Here is an 11,267-nt window from a genome sequence, read left to right on the forward strand (position 1 = left end):
GCCCGGAAATCACATGGAGCCCCGAAATCAGAGCCCGGAAATCACATGGAGCCCCAAAATCACACGGAGCCCCAAAAATCAGAGCCCCGAAATCACACAGAGCCCCGAAATCAGAGCCCAGAAATCACATGGAGCCCCGAAATCAGAGCCCAGAAATCACACAGAGACCCAAAATCAGAGCCCCAAAATCAGAGCCCAGAAATCACATGGAGCCCCAAAATCAGAGCCCTGAAATCACACAGAGCCCCGAAATCAGAGCCCGGAAATCACATGGAGCCCCAAAAATCAGAGCCCTGAAATCACACGGAGCCCCGAAATCAGAGCCTTGAAATCACATGGAGCCCCGAAATCAGAGCCCCAAAATCAGAGCCCAGAAATCACACAGAGACCCAAAATCAGAGCCCCGAAATCAGAGCCCCGAAATCACATGGAGCCCCAAAAATCAGAGCCCTGAAATCACATGGAGTCCCCAAAATCAGAGCCCCAAAATCAGAGCCCCAAAATCACACAGAGGCCCGAAAATCAGAGCCCTGAAATCACAGAGAGCCCCAAAATCAGAGCCCCAAAAGCACACAGAGCCCAAAAATCACACAGAGACCAAATATCAGAGCCCTGAAATCACACGGAGCCCCGAAATCACACAGCACCCCAAAAATCAGAACCCCGAAATCACACAGAGCCCCAAAAATCAGAGCCCTGAAATCACACAGAGCCCCGAAAGCACACGGCACCCCGAAAATCAGAGCCCTGAAATCACATGGAGCCCCGAAATCAGAGCCCCAAAATCACACAGAGCCCCAAAATCAGAGCCCGGAAACCACACAGCACCCCAAAAATCACACAGAGCCTCAAAATTCACACAGAGCCCCGAAATCACACAGAGCCCCGAAAATCACACAGAGGCCGAAAATCACACAGCACCCCAAAAATCAGAGCCCCAAAATCACACAGAGCCCCAAAAATCACACAGAGCCCCAAAATCACATGGACCCCCAAAATCAGAGCCCCAAAATCACGCAGAGCCCTGAAATCACACAGCACCCCAAAAATCAGAGCCCTGAAATCACATGGAGCCCCAAAATCAGAGCCCGGAAACCACACAGCACCCCAAAAATCAGAGCCCCAAAATCACACAGAGCCCCAAAATCTCACAGAGACCCAAAAATCACACAGCACCCCGAAAATCAGAGCCCCAAAAATCAGAGCCCCAAAATCACACAGAGCCCCAAAAATCAGAGCCCCGAAATCACACGGAGTCCCGAAAATCACACAGCACCCCAAAAATCACACAGAGCCCCCATAATCACACAGAGCCCCGAAAAAACCCTGTGGCAGCCCCCCCAAAAAAACCTGTGACATCCCCAAAACCCCCCAGCACCCCAAAAATGCCACAGCACCCCAAAAAAACCCTGTGGAACCCCAAAAATGCCACAGCACCCCAAAAAATCCCTGTGGCACCCCAAAAACCCCACAGAACCCCAAAAATCCCACAGAGCCCCCAAATCCCACAGAGCCCCCAAACCACCGGAGGGCTCCCCCTGCACCCCAAAACCACCCAGTGCTCCCAGTTCTCCCAGTTCCCTCCGGCTTCAATTCTCAGTCCTCCCAGTTCACCTCACATGCAGCTCCCAGTTCTCCCAGTTTCCTCCGGCTTCAGCTCCCAGTTCTCCCAGTTCCCTTTGGCTTCAGCTCCCAGTTCTCCCAGTTCCCCCTGGCTTCAGCTCCCAGTTCTCCCAGTTCCCTCCGGCTTCAGCTCCCAGTTCTCCCAGTTCCCTCCGGCTTCAGCTCCCAGTTCTCCCAGTTCCCTTTGGCTTCAGCTCCCAGTTCTCCCAGTTCCCTCCGGCTTCAGCTCCCAGTTCTCCCAGTTTCCTCTGGCATCAGATCCCAGTTCTCCCAGTTCCCTCTGGCTTCAGCTCCCAGTTCTCCCAGTTCCCTACGGCTTCAGCTCCCAGTTCTCCCAGTTCCCTCTGGCTTCAGCTCCCAGTTCTCCCAGTTCCCTCTGGCTTCAGCTCCCAGTTCTCCCAGTTCCCTCTGGCATCAGATCCCAGTTCTCCCAGTTCCCTCCGGCTTCAGCTCCCAGTTCTCCCAGTTCCCTCTGGCTTCAGCTCCCAGTTCTCCCAGTTCTCTCTGGCTACAGTTCCCAGTTCTCCCAGTTCCCTCTGGCTTCAGCTCCCAGTTCTCCCAGTTCTCTCTGGCTTCAGCTCCCAGTTCTCCCAGTTCTCTCTGGCTTCAGCTCCCAGTTCTCCCAGTTCCCTCTGGCTTCAGCTCCCAGTTCTCCCAGTTCTCTCCGGCTTCAGCTCCCAGTTCTCCCAGTTCCCTTTGGCTTCAGCTCCCAGTTCTCCCAGTTCCCTCCGGCTTCAGCTCCCAGTTCTCCCAGTTCCCTCCGGCTTCAGCTCCCAGTTCTCCCAGTTCCCTCTGGCTTCAGCTCCCAGTTCTCCCAGTTCCCTCTGGCTTCAGCTCCCAGTTCTCCCAGTTCCCTCTGGCATCAGATCCCAGTTCTCCCAGTTCCCTCCGGCTTCAGCTCCCAGTTCTCCCAGTTCCCCCTGGCTGTAGCTCCCAGTTCTCCCAGTTCCCTCCGGCTTCAGCTCCCAGTTCTCCCAGTTCCCCCTGGCTGTAGCTCCCAGTTCTCCCAGTTCCGTCCGGCTTCAGCTCCCAGTTCTCCCAGTTCCCTCTGGCTTCAGCCCCCAGTTCTCCCAGTTCCCTCTGGCTTCAGCTCCCAGTTCTCCCAGTTCCCTCTGGCTTCAGCTCCCAGTTCTCCCAGTTCCCTCTGGCTTCAGCTCCCAGTTCTCCCAGTTCCCTTTGGCTTCAGCTCCCAGTTCTCCCAGTTCCCTCCGGCTTCAGCTCCCAGTTCTCCCAGTTCCCTCCGGCTTCAGCTCCCAGTTCTCCCAGTTCCCTCTGGCTTCAGCTCCCAGTTCTCCCAGTTCTCTCCGGCTTCAGCTCCCAGTTCTCCCAGTTCCCTCTGGCTTCAGCTCCCAGTTCTCCCAGTTCCGTCCGGCTTCAGCTCCCAGTTCTCCCAGTTCCCTTTGGCTTCAGCTCCCAGTTCTCCCAGTTCCCTCCGGCTTCAGCTCCCAGTTCTCCCAGTTCTCTCTGGCTTCAGCTCCCAGTTCTCCCAGTTCCCTTTGGCTTCAGCTCCCAGTTCTCCCAGTTCCCTCTGGCTTCAGCTCCCAGTTCTCCCAGTTCCCTCCGGCTTCAGCTCCCAGTTCTCCCAGTTCCCTTTGGCTTCAGCTCCCAGTTCTCCCAGTTCCCTCCGGCTTCAGCTCCCAGTTCTCCCAGTTCCCTCCGGCTTCAGCTCCCAGTTCTCCCAGTTCTCTCTGGCTTCAGCCCCCAGTTCTCCCAGTTCCCTCTGGCTTCAGCTCCCAGTTCTCCCAGTTCTCTCTGGCTTCAGCTCCCAGTTCTCCCAGTTCTCTCTGGCTTCAGCTCCCAGTTCTCCCAGTTCCCTCTGGCTTCAGCTCCCAGTTCTCCCAGTTCTCTCTGGCTTCAGCTCCCAGTTCTCCCAGTTCTCTCTGGCTTCAGCTCCCAGTTCTCCCAGTTCCCTCTGGCTTCAGCTCCCAGTTCTCCCAGTTCTCTCCGGCTTCAGCTCCCAGTTCTCCCAGTTCCCTACGGCTTCAGCTCCCAGTTCTCCCAGTTCCCTCTGGCTTCAGCTCCCAGTTCTCCCAGTTCTCTCCGGCTTCAGCTCCCAGTTCTCCCAGTTCCCTTTGGCTTCAGCTCCCAGTTCTCCCAGTTCCCTCCGGCTTCAGCTCCCAGTTCTCCCAGTTCCCTCCGGCTTCAGCTCCCAGTTCTCCCAGTTCTCTCTGGCTTCAGCCCCCAGTTCTCCCAGTTCCCTCTGGCTTCAGCTCCCAGTTCTCCCAGTTCCCTCTGGCTTCAGCTCCCAGTTCTCCCAGTTCCCTCTGGCTTCAGCTCCCAGTTCTCCCAGTTCCCTCTGGCTTCAGCTCCCAGTTCTCCCAGTTCTCTCCGGCTTCAGCTCCCAGTTCTCCCAGTTCCCTTTGGCTTCAGCTCCCAGTTCTCCCAGTTCCCTCCGGCTTCAGCTCCCAGTTCTCCCAGTTCTCTCCGGCTTCAGCTCCCAGTTCTCCCAGTTCCCTCCGGCTTCAGCTCCCAGTTCTCCCAGTTCCCTTTGGCTTCAGCTCCCAGTTCTCCCAGTTCGCTTTGGCTGTAGCTCCCAGTTCTCCCAGTTCCCTTTGGCTTCAGCTCCCAGTTCTCCCAGTTCCCTTTGGCTTCAGCTCCCAGTTCTCCCAGTTCCCTCCGGCTTCAGCCCCCAGTTCTCCCAGTTACCCTCAGGTGCAGCTCCCAGTTCTCCCAGTTCCCTCCGGCTTCAGCTCCCAGTTCTCCCAGTTCCCTTTGGCTTCAGCTCCCAGTTCTCCCAGTTCCCTCCGGCTTCAGCTCCCAGTTCTCCCAGTTTCCTCTGGCATCAGATCCCAGTTCTCCCAGTTCCCTCTGGCTTCAGCTCCCAGTTCTCCCAGTTCCCTCCGGCTTCAGCTCCCAGTTCTCCCAGTTCCCTCTGGCTTCAGCTCCCAGTTCTCCCAGTTCCCTCTGGCTTCAGCTCCCAGTTCTCCCAGTTCCCTCTGGCATCAGATCCCAGTTCTCCCAGTTCCCTCCGGCTTCAGCTCCCAGTTCTCCCAGTTCCCCCTGGCTGTAGCTCCCAGTTCTCCCAGTTCCCTCCGGCTTCAGCTCCCAGTTCTCCCAGTTCCCTCTGGCTTCAGCCCCCAGTTCTCCCAGTTCCCTCTGGCTTCAGCTCCCAGTTCTCCCAGTTCCCTCTGGCTTCAGCTCCCAGTTCTCCCAGTTCCCTCTGGCTTCAGCTCCCAGTTCTCCCAGTTCCCTTTGGCTTCAGCTCCCAGTTCTCCCAGTTCTCTCTGGCTTCAGCTCCCAGTTCTCCCAGTTCCCTCCGGCTTCAGCTCCCAGTTCTCCCAGTTCTCTCCGGCTTCAGCTCCCAGTTCTCCCAGTTCCCTCTGGCTTCAGCTCCCAGTTCTCCCAGTTCCCTCCGGCTTCAGCTCCCAGTTCTCCCAGTTCTCTCCGGCTTCAGCTCCCAGTTCTCCCAGTTCCCTTTGGCTTCAGCTCCCAGTTCTCCCAGTTCCCTCCGGCTTCAGCTCCCAGTTCTCCCAGTTCCCTCCGGCTTCAGCTCCCAGTTCTCCCAGTTCCCTCTGGCTTCAGCTCCCAGTTCTCCCAGTTCTCTCTGGCTTCAGCCCCCAGTTCTCCCAGTTCCCTCTGGCTTCAGCTCCCAGTTCTCCCAGTTCCCTCTGGCTTCAGCTCCCAGTTCTCCCAGTTCTCTCTGGCTTCAGCTCCCAGTTCTCCCAGTTCTCTCTGGCTTCAGCTCCCAGTTCTCCCAGTTCCCTCTGGCTTCAGCTCCCAGTTCTCCCAGTTCCCTCTGGCTTCAGCTCCCAGTTCTCCCAGTTCCCTACGGCTGTAGCTCCCAGTTCTCCCAGTTCTCTCTGGCTACAGTTCCCAGTTCTCCCAGTTCCCTCTGGCTTCAGCTCCCAGTTCTCCCAGTTCCCTCTGGCTTCAGCTCCCAGTTCTCCCAGTTCCCTCTGGCTTCAGCTCCCAGTTCTCCCAGTTCCCTCTGGCTTCAGCTCCCAGTTCTCCCAGTTCCCTCTGGCTTCAGCTCCCAGTTCTCCCAGTTCCCTCTGGCTTCAGCTCCCAGTTCTCCCAGTTCCCTCTGGCTTCAGCTCCCAGTTCTCCCAGTTCCCTCTGGCTTCAGCTCCCAGTTCTCCCAGTTCTCTCTGGCTTCAGCCCCCAGTTCTCCCAGTTCCCTCTGGCTTCAGCTCCCAGTTCTCCCAGTTCCCCCTGGCTTCAGCTCCCAGTTCTCCCAGTTCCCTCCGGCTTCAGCTCCCAGTTCTCCCAGTTCTCTCCGGCTTCAGCTCCCAGTTCTCCCAGTTCCCTTTGGCTTCAGCTCCCAGTTCTCCCAGTTCCCTCCGGCTTCAGCTCCCAGTTCTACCAGTTCCCTCCGGCTTCAGCTCCCAGTTCTCCCAGTTCTCTCTGGCTTCAGCCCCCAGTTCTCCCAGTTCCCTCTGGCTTCAGCTCCCAGTTCTCCCAGTTCCCTCTGGCTTCAGCTCCCAGTTCTCCCAGTTCTCTCTGGCTTCAGCTCCCAGTTCTCCCAGTTCTCTCTGGCTTCAGCTCCCAGTTCTCCCAGTTCCCTCTGGCTTCAGCTCCCAGTTCTCCCAGTTCCCTCTGGCTTCAGCTCCCAGTTCTCCCAGTTCCCTACGGCTGTAGCTCCCAGTTCTCCCAGTTCTCTCTGGCTACAGTTCCCAGTTCTCCCAGTTCCCTCTGGCTTCAGCTCCCAGTTCTCCCAGTTCCCTCTGGCTTCAGCTCCCAGTTCTCCCAGTTCCCTCTGGCTTCAGCTCCCAGTTCTCCCAGTTCCCTACGGCTGTAGCTCCCAGTTCTCCCAGTTCTCTCTGGCTACAGTTCCCAGTTCTCCCAGTTCTCTCTGGCTTCAGCCCCCAGTTCTCCCAGTTCCCTCTGGCTTCAGCTCCCAGTTCTCCCAGTTCCCTCCGGCTTCAGCTCCCAGTTCTCCCAGTTCTCTCCGGCTTCAGCTCCCAGTTCTCCCAGTTCCCTTTGGCTTCAGCTCCCAGTTCTCCCAGTTCCCTCCGGCTTCAGCTCCCAGTTCTCCCAGTTCCCTCCGGCTTCAGCTCCCAGTTCTCCCAGTTCCCTTTGGCTTCAGCTCCCAGTTCTCCCAGTTCCCTCCGGCTTCAGCTCCCAGTTCTCCCAGTTTCCTCTGGCATCAGATCCCAGTTCTCCCAGTTCCCTCTGGCTTCAGCTCCCAGTTCTCCCAGTTCCCTACGGCTTCAGCTCCCAGTTCTCCCAGTTCCCTCTGGCTTCAGCTCCCAGTTCTCCCAGTTCCCTCTGGCTTCAGCTCCCAGTTCTCCCAGTTCCCTCTGGCATCAGATCCCAGTTCTCCCAGTTCCCTCCGGCTTCAGCTCCCAGTTCTCCCAGTTCCCTCTGGCTTCAGCTCCCAGTTCTCCCAGTTCTCTCTGGCTACAGTTCCCAGTTCTCCCAGTTCCCTCTGGCTTCAGCTCCCAGTTCTCCCAGTTCTCTCTGGCTTCAGCTCCCAGTTCTCCCAGTTCTCTCTGGCTTCAGCTCCCAGTTCTCCCAGTTCCCTCTGGCTTCAGCTCCCAGTTCTCCCAGTTCTCTCCGGCTTCAGCTCCCAGTTCTCCCAGTTCCCTTTGGCTTCAGCTCCCAGTTCTCCCAGTTCCCTCCGGCTTCAGCTCCCAGTTCTCCCAGTTCCCTCCGGCTTCAGCTCCCAGTTCTCCCAGTTCCCTCTGGCTTCAGCTCCCAGTTCTCCCAGTTCCCTCTGGCTTCAGCTCCCAGTTCTCCCAGTTCCCTCTGGCATCAGATCCCAGTTCTCCCAGTTCCCTCCGGCTTCAGCTCCCAGTTCTCCCAGTTCCCCCTGGCTGTAGCTCCCAGTTCTCCCAGTTCCCTCCGGCTTCAGCTCCCAGTTCTCCCAGTTCCCCCTGGCTGTAGCTCCCAGTTCTCCCAGTTCCGTCCGGCTTCAGCTCCCAGTTCTCCCAGTTCCCTCTGGCTTCAGCCCCCAGTTCTCCCAGTTCCCTCTGGCTTCAGCTCCCAGTTCTCCCAGTTCCCTCTGGCTTCAGCTCCCAGTTCTCCCAGTTCCCTCTGGCTTCAGCTCCCAGTTCTCCCAGTTCCCTTTGGCTTCAGCTCCCAGTTCTCCCAGTTCCCTCCGGCTTCAGCTCCCAGTTCTCCCAGTTCCCTCCGGCTTCAGCTCCCAGTTCTCCCAGTTCCCTCTGGCTTCAGCTCCCAGTTCTCCCAGTTCTCTCCGGCTTCAGCTCCCAGTTCTCCCAGTTCCCTCTGGCTTCAGCTCCCAGTTCTCCCAGTTCCGTCCGGCTTCAGCTCCCAGTTCTCCCAGTTCCCTTTGGCTTCAGCTCCCAGTTCTCCCAGTTCCCTCCGGCTTCAGCCCCCAGTTCTCCCAGTTCCCTCTGGCTTCAGCTCCCAGTTCTCCCAGTTCCCTCTGGCTTCAGCTCCCAGTTCTCCCAGTTCTCTCCGGCTTCAGCTCCCAGTTCTCCCAGTTCCCTCCGGCTTCAGCTCCCAGTTCTCCCAGTTCCCTTTGGCTTCAGCTCCCAGTTCTCCCAGTTCCCTCCGGCTTCAGCTCCCAGTTCTCCCAGTTCTCTCCGGCTTCAGCTCCCAGTTCTCCCAGTTCCCTCCGGCTTCAGCTCCCAGTTCTCCCAGTTCCCTTTGGCTTCAGCTCCCAGTTCTCCCAGTTCCCTCCGGCTTCAGCTCCCAGTTCTCCCAGTTCTCTCCGGCTTCAGCTCCCAGTTCTCCCAGTTCCCTCTGGCTTCAGCTCCCAGTTCTCCCAGTTCCCTCTGGCTTCAGCTCCCAGTTCTCCCAGTTCCCTCTGGCATCAGATCCCAGTTCTCCCAGTTCCCTCCGGCTTCAGCTCCCAGTTCTCCCAGTTCCCCCTGGCTGTAGCTCCCAGTTCTCCCAGTTCCCTCCGGCTTCAGCTCCCAGTTCTCCCAGTTCCCCCTGGCTGTAGCTCCCAGTTCTCCCAGTTCCGTCCGGCTTCAGCTCCCAGTTCTCCCAGTTCCCTCTGGCTTCAGCCCCCAGTTCTCCCAGTTCCCTCCGGCTTCAGCTCCCAGTTCTCCCAGTTCCCTCCGGCTTCAGCTCCCAGTTCTCCCAGTTCCCTTTGGCTTCAGCTCCCAGTTCTCCCAGTTCCCTCCGGCTTCAGCTCCCAGTTCTCCCAGTTCCCTCTGGCTTCAGCTCCCAGTTCTCCCAGTTCCCTCTGGCTTCAGCTCCCAGTTCTCCCAGTTCCCTACGGCTTCAGCTCCCAGTTCTCCCAGTTCCCTCCGGCTTCAGCTCCCAGTTCTCCCAGTTCCCTCTGGCTTCAGCTCCCAGTTCTCCCAGTTCTCTCCGGCTTCAGCTCCCAGTTCTCCCAGTTCCCTTTGGCTTCAGCTCCCAGTTCTCCCAGTTCCCTCCGGCTTCAGCTCCCAGTTCTCCCAGTTCCCTCCGGCTTCAGCTCCCAGTTCTCCCAGTTCCCTCTGGCTTCAGCTCCCAGTTCTCCCAGTTCTCTCCGGCTTCAGCTCCCAGTTCTCCCAGTTCCCTTTGGCTTCAGCTCCCAGTTCTCCCAGTTCCCTCTGGCTTCAGCCCCCAGTTCTCCCAGTTCCCTCTGGCTTCAGCTCCCAGTTCTCCCAGTTCCCTCTGGCTTCAGCTCCCAGTTCTCCCAGTTCCCTCTGGCTTCAGCTCCCAGTTCTCCCAGTTCCCTCTGGCTTCAGCTCCCAGTTCTCCCAGTTCCCTCTGGCTTCAGCTCCCAGTTCTCCCAGTTCTCTCCGGCTTCAGCTCCCAGTTCTCCCAGTTCCCTTTGGCTTCAGCTCCCAGTTCTCCCAGTTCCCTCCGGCTTCAGCTCCCAGTTCTCCCAGTTCTCTCCGGCTTCAGCTCCCAGTTCTCCCAGTTCCCTCCGGCTTCAGCTCCCAGTTCTCCCAGTTCCCTTTGGCTTCAGCTCCCAGTTCTCCCAGTTCGCTTTGGCTGTAGCTCCCAGTTCTCCCAGTTCCCTTTGGCTTCAGCTCCCAGTTCTCCCAGTTCCCTTTGGCTTCAGCTCCCAGTTCTCCCAGTTCCCTCCGGCTTCAGCCCCCAGTTCTCCCAGTTACCCTCAGGTGCAGCTCCCAGTTCTCCCAGTTCCCTCCGGCTTCAGCTCCCAGTTCTCCCAGTTCCCTTTGGCTTCAGCTCCCAGTTCTCCCAGTTCCCTCCGGCTTCAGCTCCCAGTTCTCCCAGTTTCCTCTGGCATCAGATCCCAGTTCTCCCAGTTCCCTCTGGCTTCAGCTCCCAGTTCTCCCAGTTCCCTCCGGCTTCAGCTCCCAGTTCTCCCAGTTCCCTCTGGCTTCAGCTCCCAGTTCTCCCAGTTCCCTCTGGCTTCAGCTCCCAGTTCTCCCAGTTCCCTCTGGCATCAGATCCCAGTTCTCCCAGTTCCCTCCGGCTTCAGCTCCCAGTTCTCCCAGTTCCCCCTGGCTGTAGCTCCCAGTTCTCCCAGTTCCCTCCGGCTTCAGCTCCCAGTTCTCCCAGTTCCCTCTGGCTTCAGCCCCCAGTTCTCCCAGTTCCCTCTGGCTTCAGCTCCCAGTTCTCCCAGTTCCCTCTGGCTTCAGCTCCCAGTTCTCCCAGTTCCCTCTGGCTTCAGCTCCCAGTTCTCCCAGTTCCCTTTGGCTTCAGCTCCCAGTTCTCCCAGTTCTCTCTGGCTTCAGCTCCCAGTTCTCCCAGTTCCCTCCGGCTTCAGCTCCCAGTTCTCCCAGTTCTCTCCGGCTTCAGCTCCCAGTTCTCCCAGTTCCCTCTGGCTTCAGCTCCCAGTTCTCCCAGTTCCCTCCGGCTTCAGCTCCCAGTTCTCCCAGTTCTCTCCGGCTTCAGCTCCCAGTTCTCCCAGTTCCCTTTGGCTTCAGCTCCCAGTTCTCCCAGTTCCCTCCGGCTTCAGCTCCCAGTTCTCCCAGTTCCCTCCGGCTTCAGCTCCCAGTTCTCCCAGTTCCCTCTGGCTTCAGCTCCCAGTTCTCCCAGTTCTCTCTGGCTTCAGCCCCCAGTTCTCCCAGTTCCCTCTGGCTTCAGCTCCCAGTTCTCCCAGTTCCCTCTGGCTTCAGCTCCCAGTTCTCCCAGTTCTCTCTGGCTTCAGCTCCCAGTTCTCCCAGTTCTCTCTGGCTTCAGCTCCCAGTTCTCCCAGTTCCCTCTGGCTTCAGCTCCCAGTTCTCCCAGTTCCCTCTGGCTTCAGCTCCCAGTTCTCCCAGTTCCCTACGGCTGTAGCTCCCAGTTCTCCCAGTTCTCTCTGGCTACAGTTCCCAGTTCTCCCAGTTCCCTCTGGCTTCAGCTCCCAGTTCTCCCAGTTCCCTCTGGCTTCAGCTCCCAGTTCTCCCAGTTCCCTCTGGCTTCAGCTCCCAGTTCTCCCAGTTCCCTCTGGCTTCAGCTCCCAGTTCTCCCAGTTCCCTCTGGCTTCAGCTCCCAGTTCTCCCAGTTCCCTCTGGCTTCAGCTCCCAGTTCTCCCAGTTCCCTCTGGCTTCAGCTCCCAGTTCTCCCAGTTCTCTCTGGCTTCAGCCCCCAGTTCTCCCAGTTCCCTCTGGCTTCAGCTCCCAGTTCTCCCAGTTCCCCCTGGCTTCAGCTCCCAGTTCTCCCAGTTCCCTCCGGCTTCAGCTCCCAGTTCTCCCAGTTCTCTCCGGCTTCAGCTCCCAGTTCTCCCAGTTCCCTTTGGCTTCAGCTCCCAGTTCTCCCAGTTCCCTCCGGCTTCAGCTCCCAGTTCTACCAGTTCCCTCCGGCTTCAGCTCCCAGTTCTCCCAGTTCTCTCTGGCTTCAGCCCCCAGTTC

Source organism: Phaenicophaeus curvirostris, unplaced genomic scaffold, assembly GCF_032191515.1.
Source record: "Phaenicophaeus curvirostris isolate KB17595 unplaced genomic scaffold, BPBGC_Pcur_1.0 scaffold_127, whole genome shotgun sequence".
NCBI lineage: Eukaryota > Metazoa > Chordata > Aves > Cuculiformes > Cuculidae > Phaenicophaeus > Phaenicophaeus curvirostris.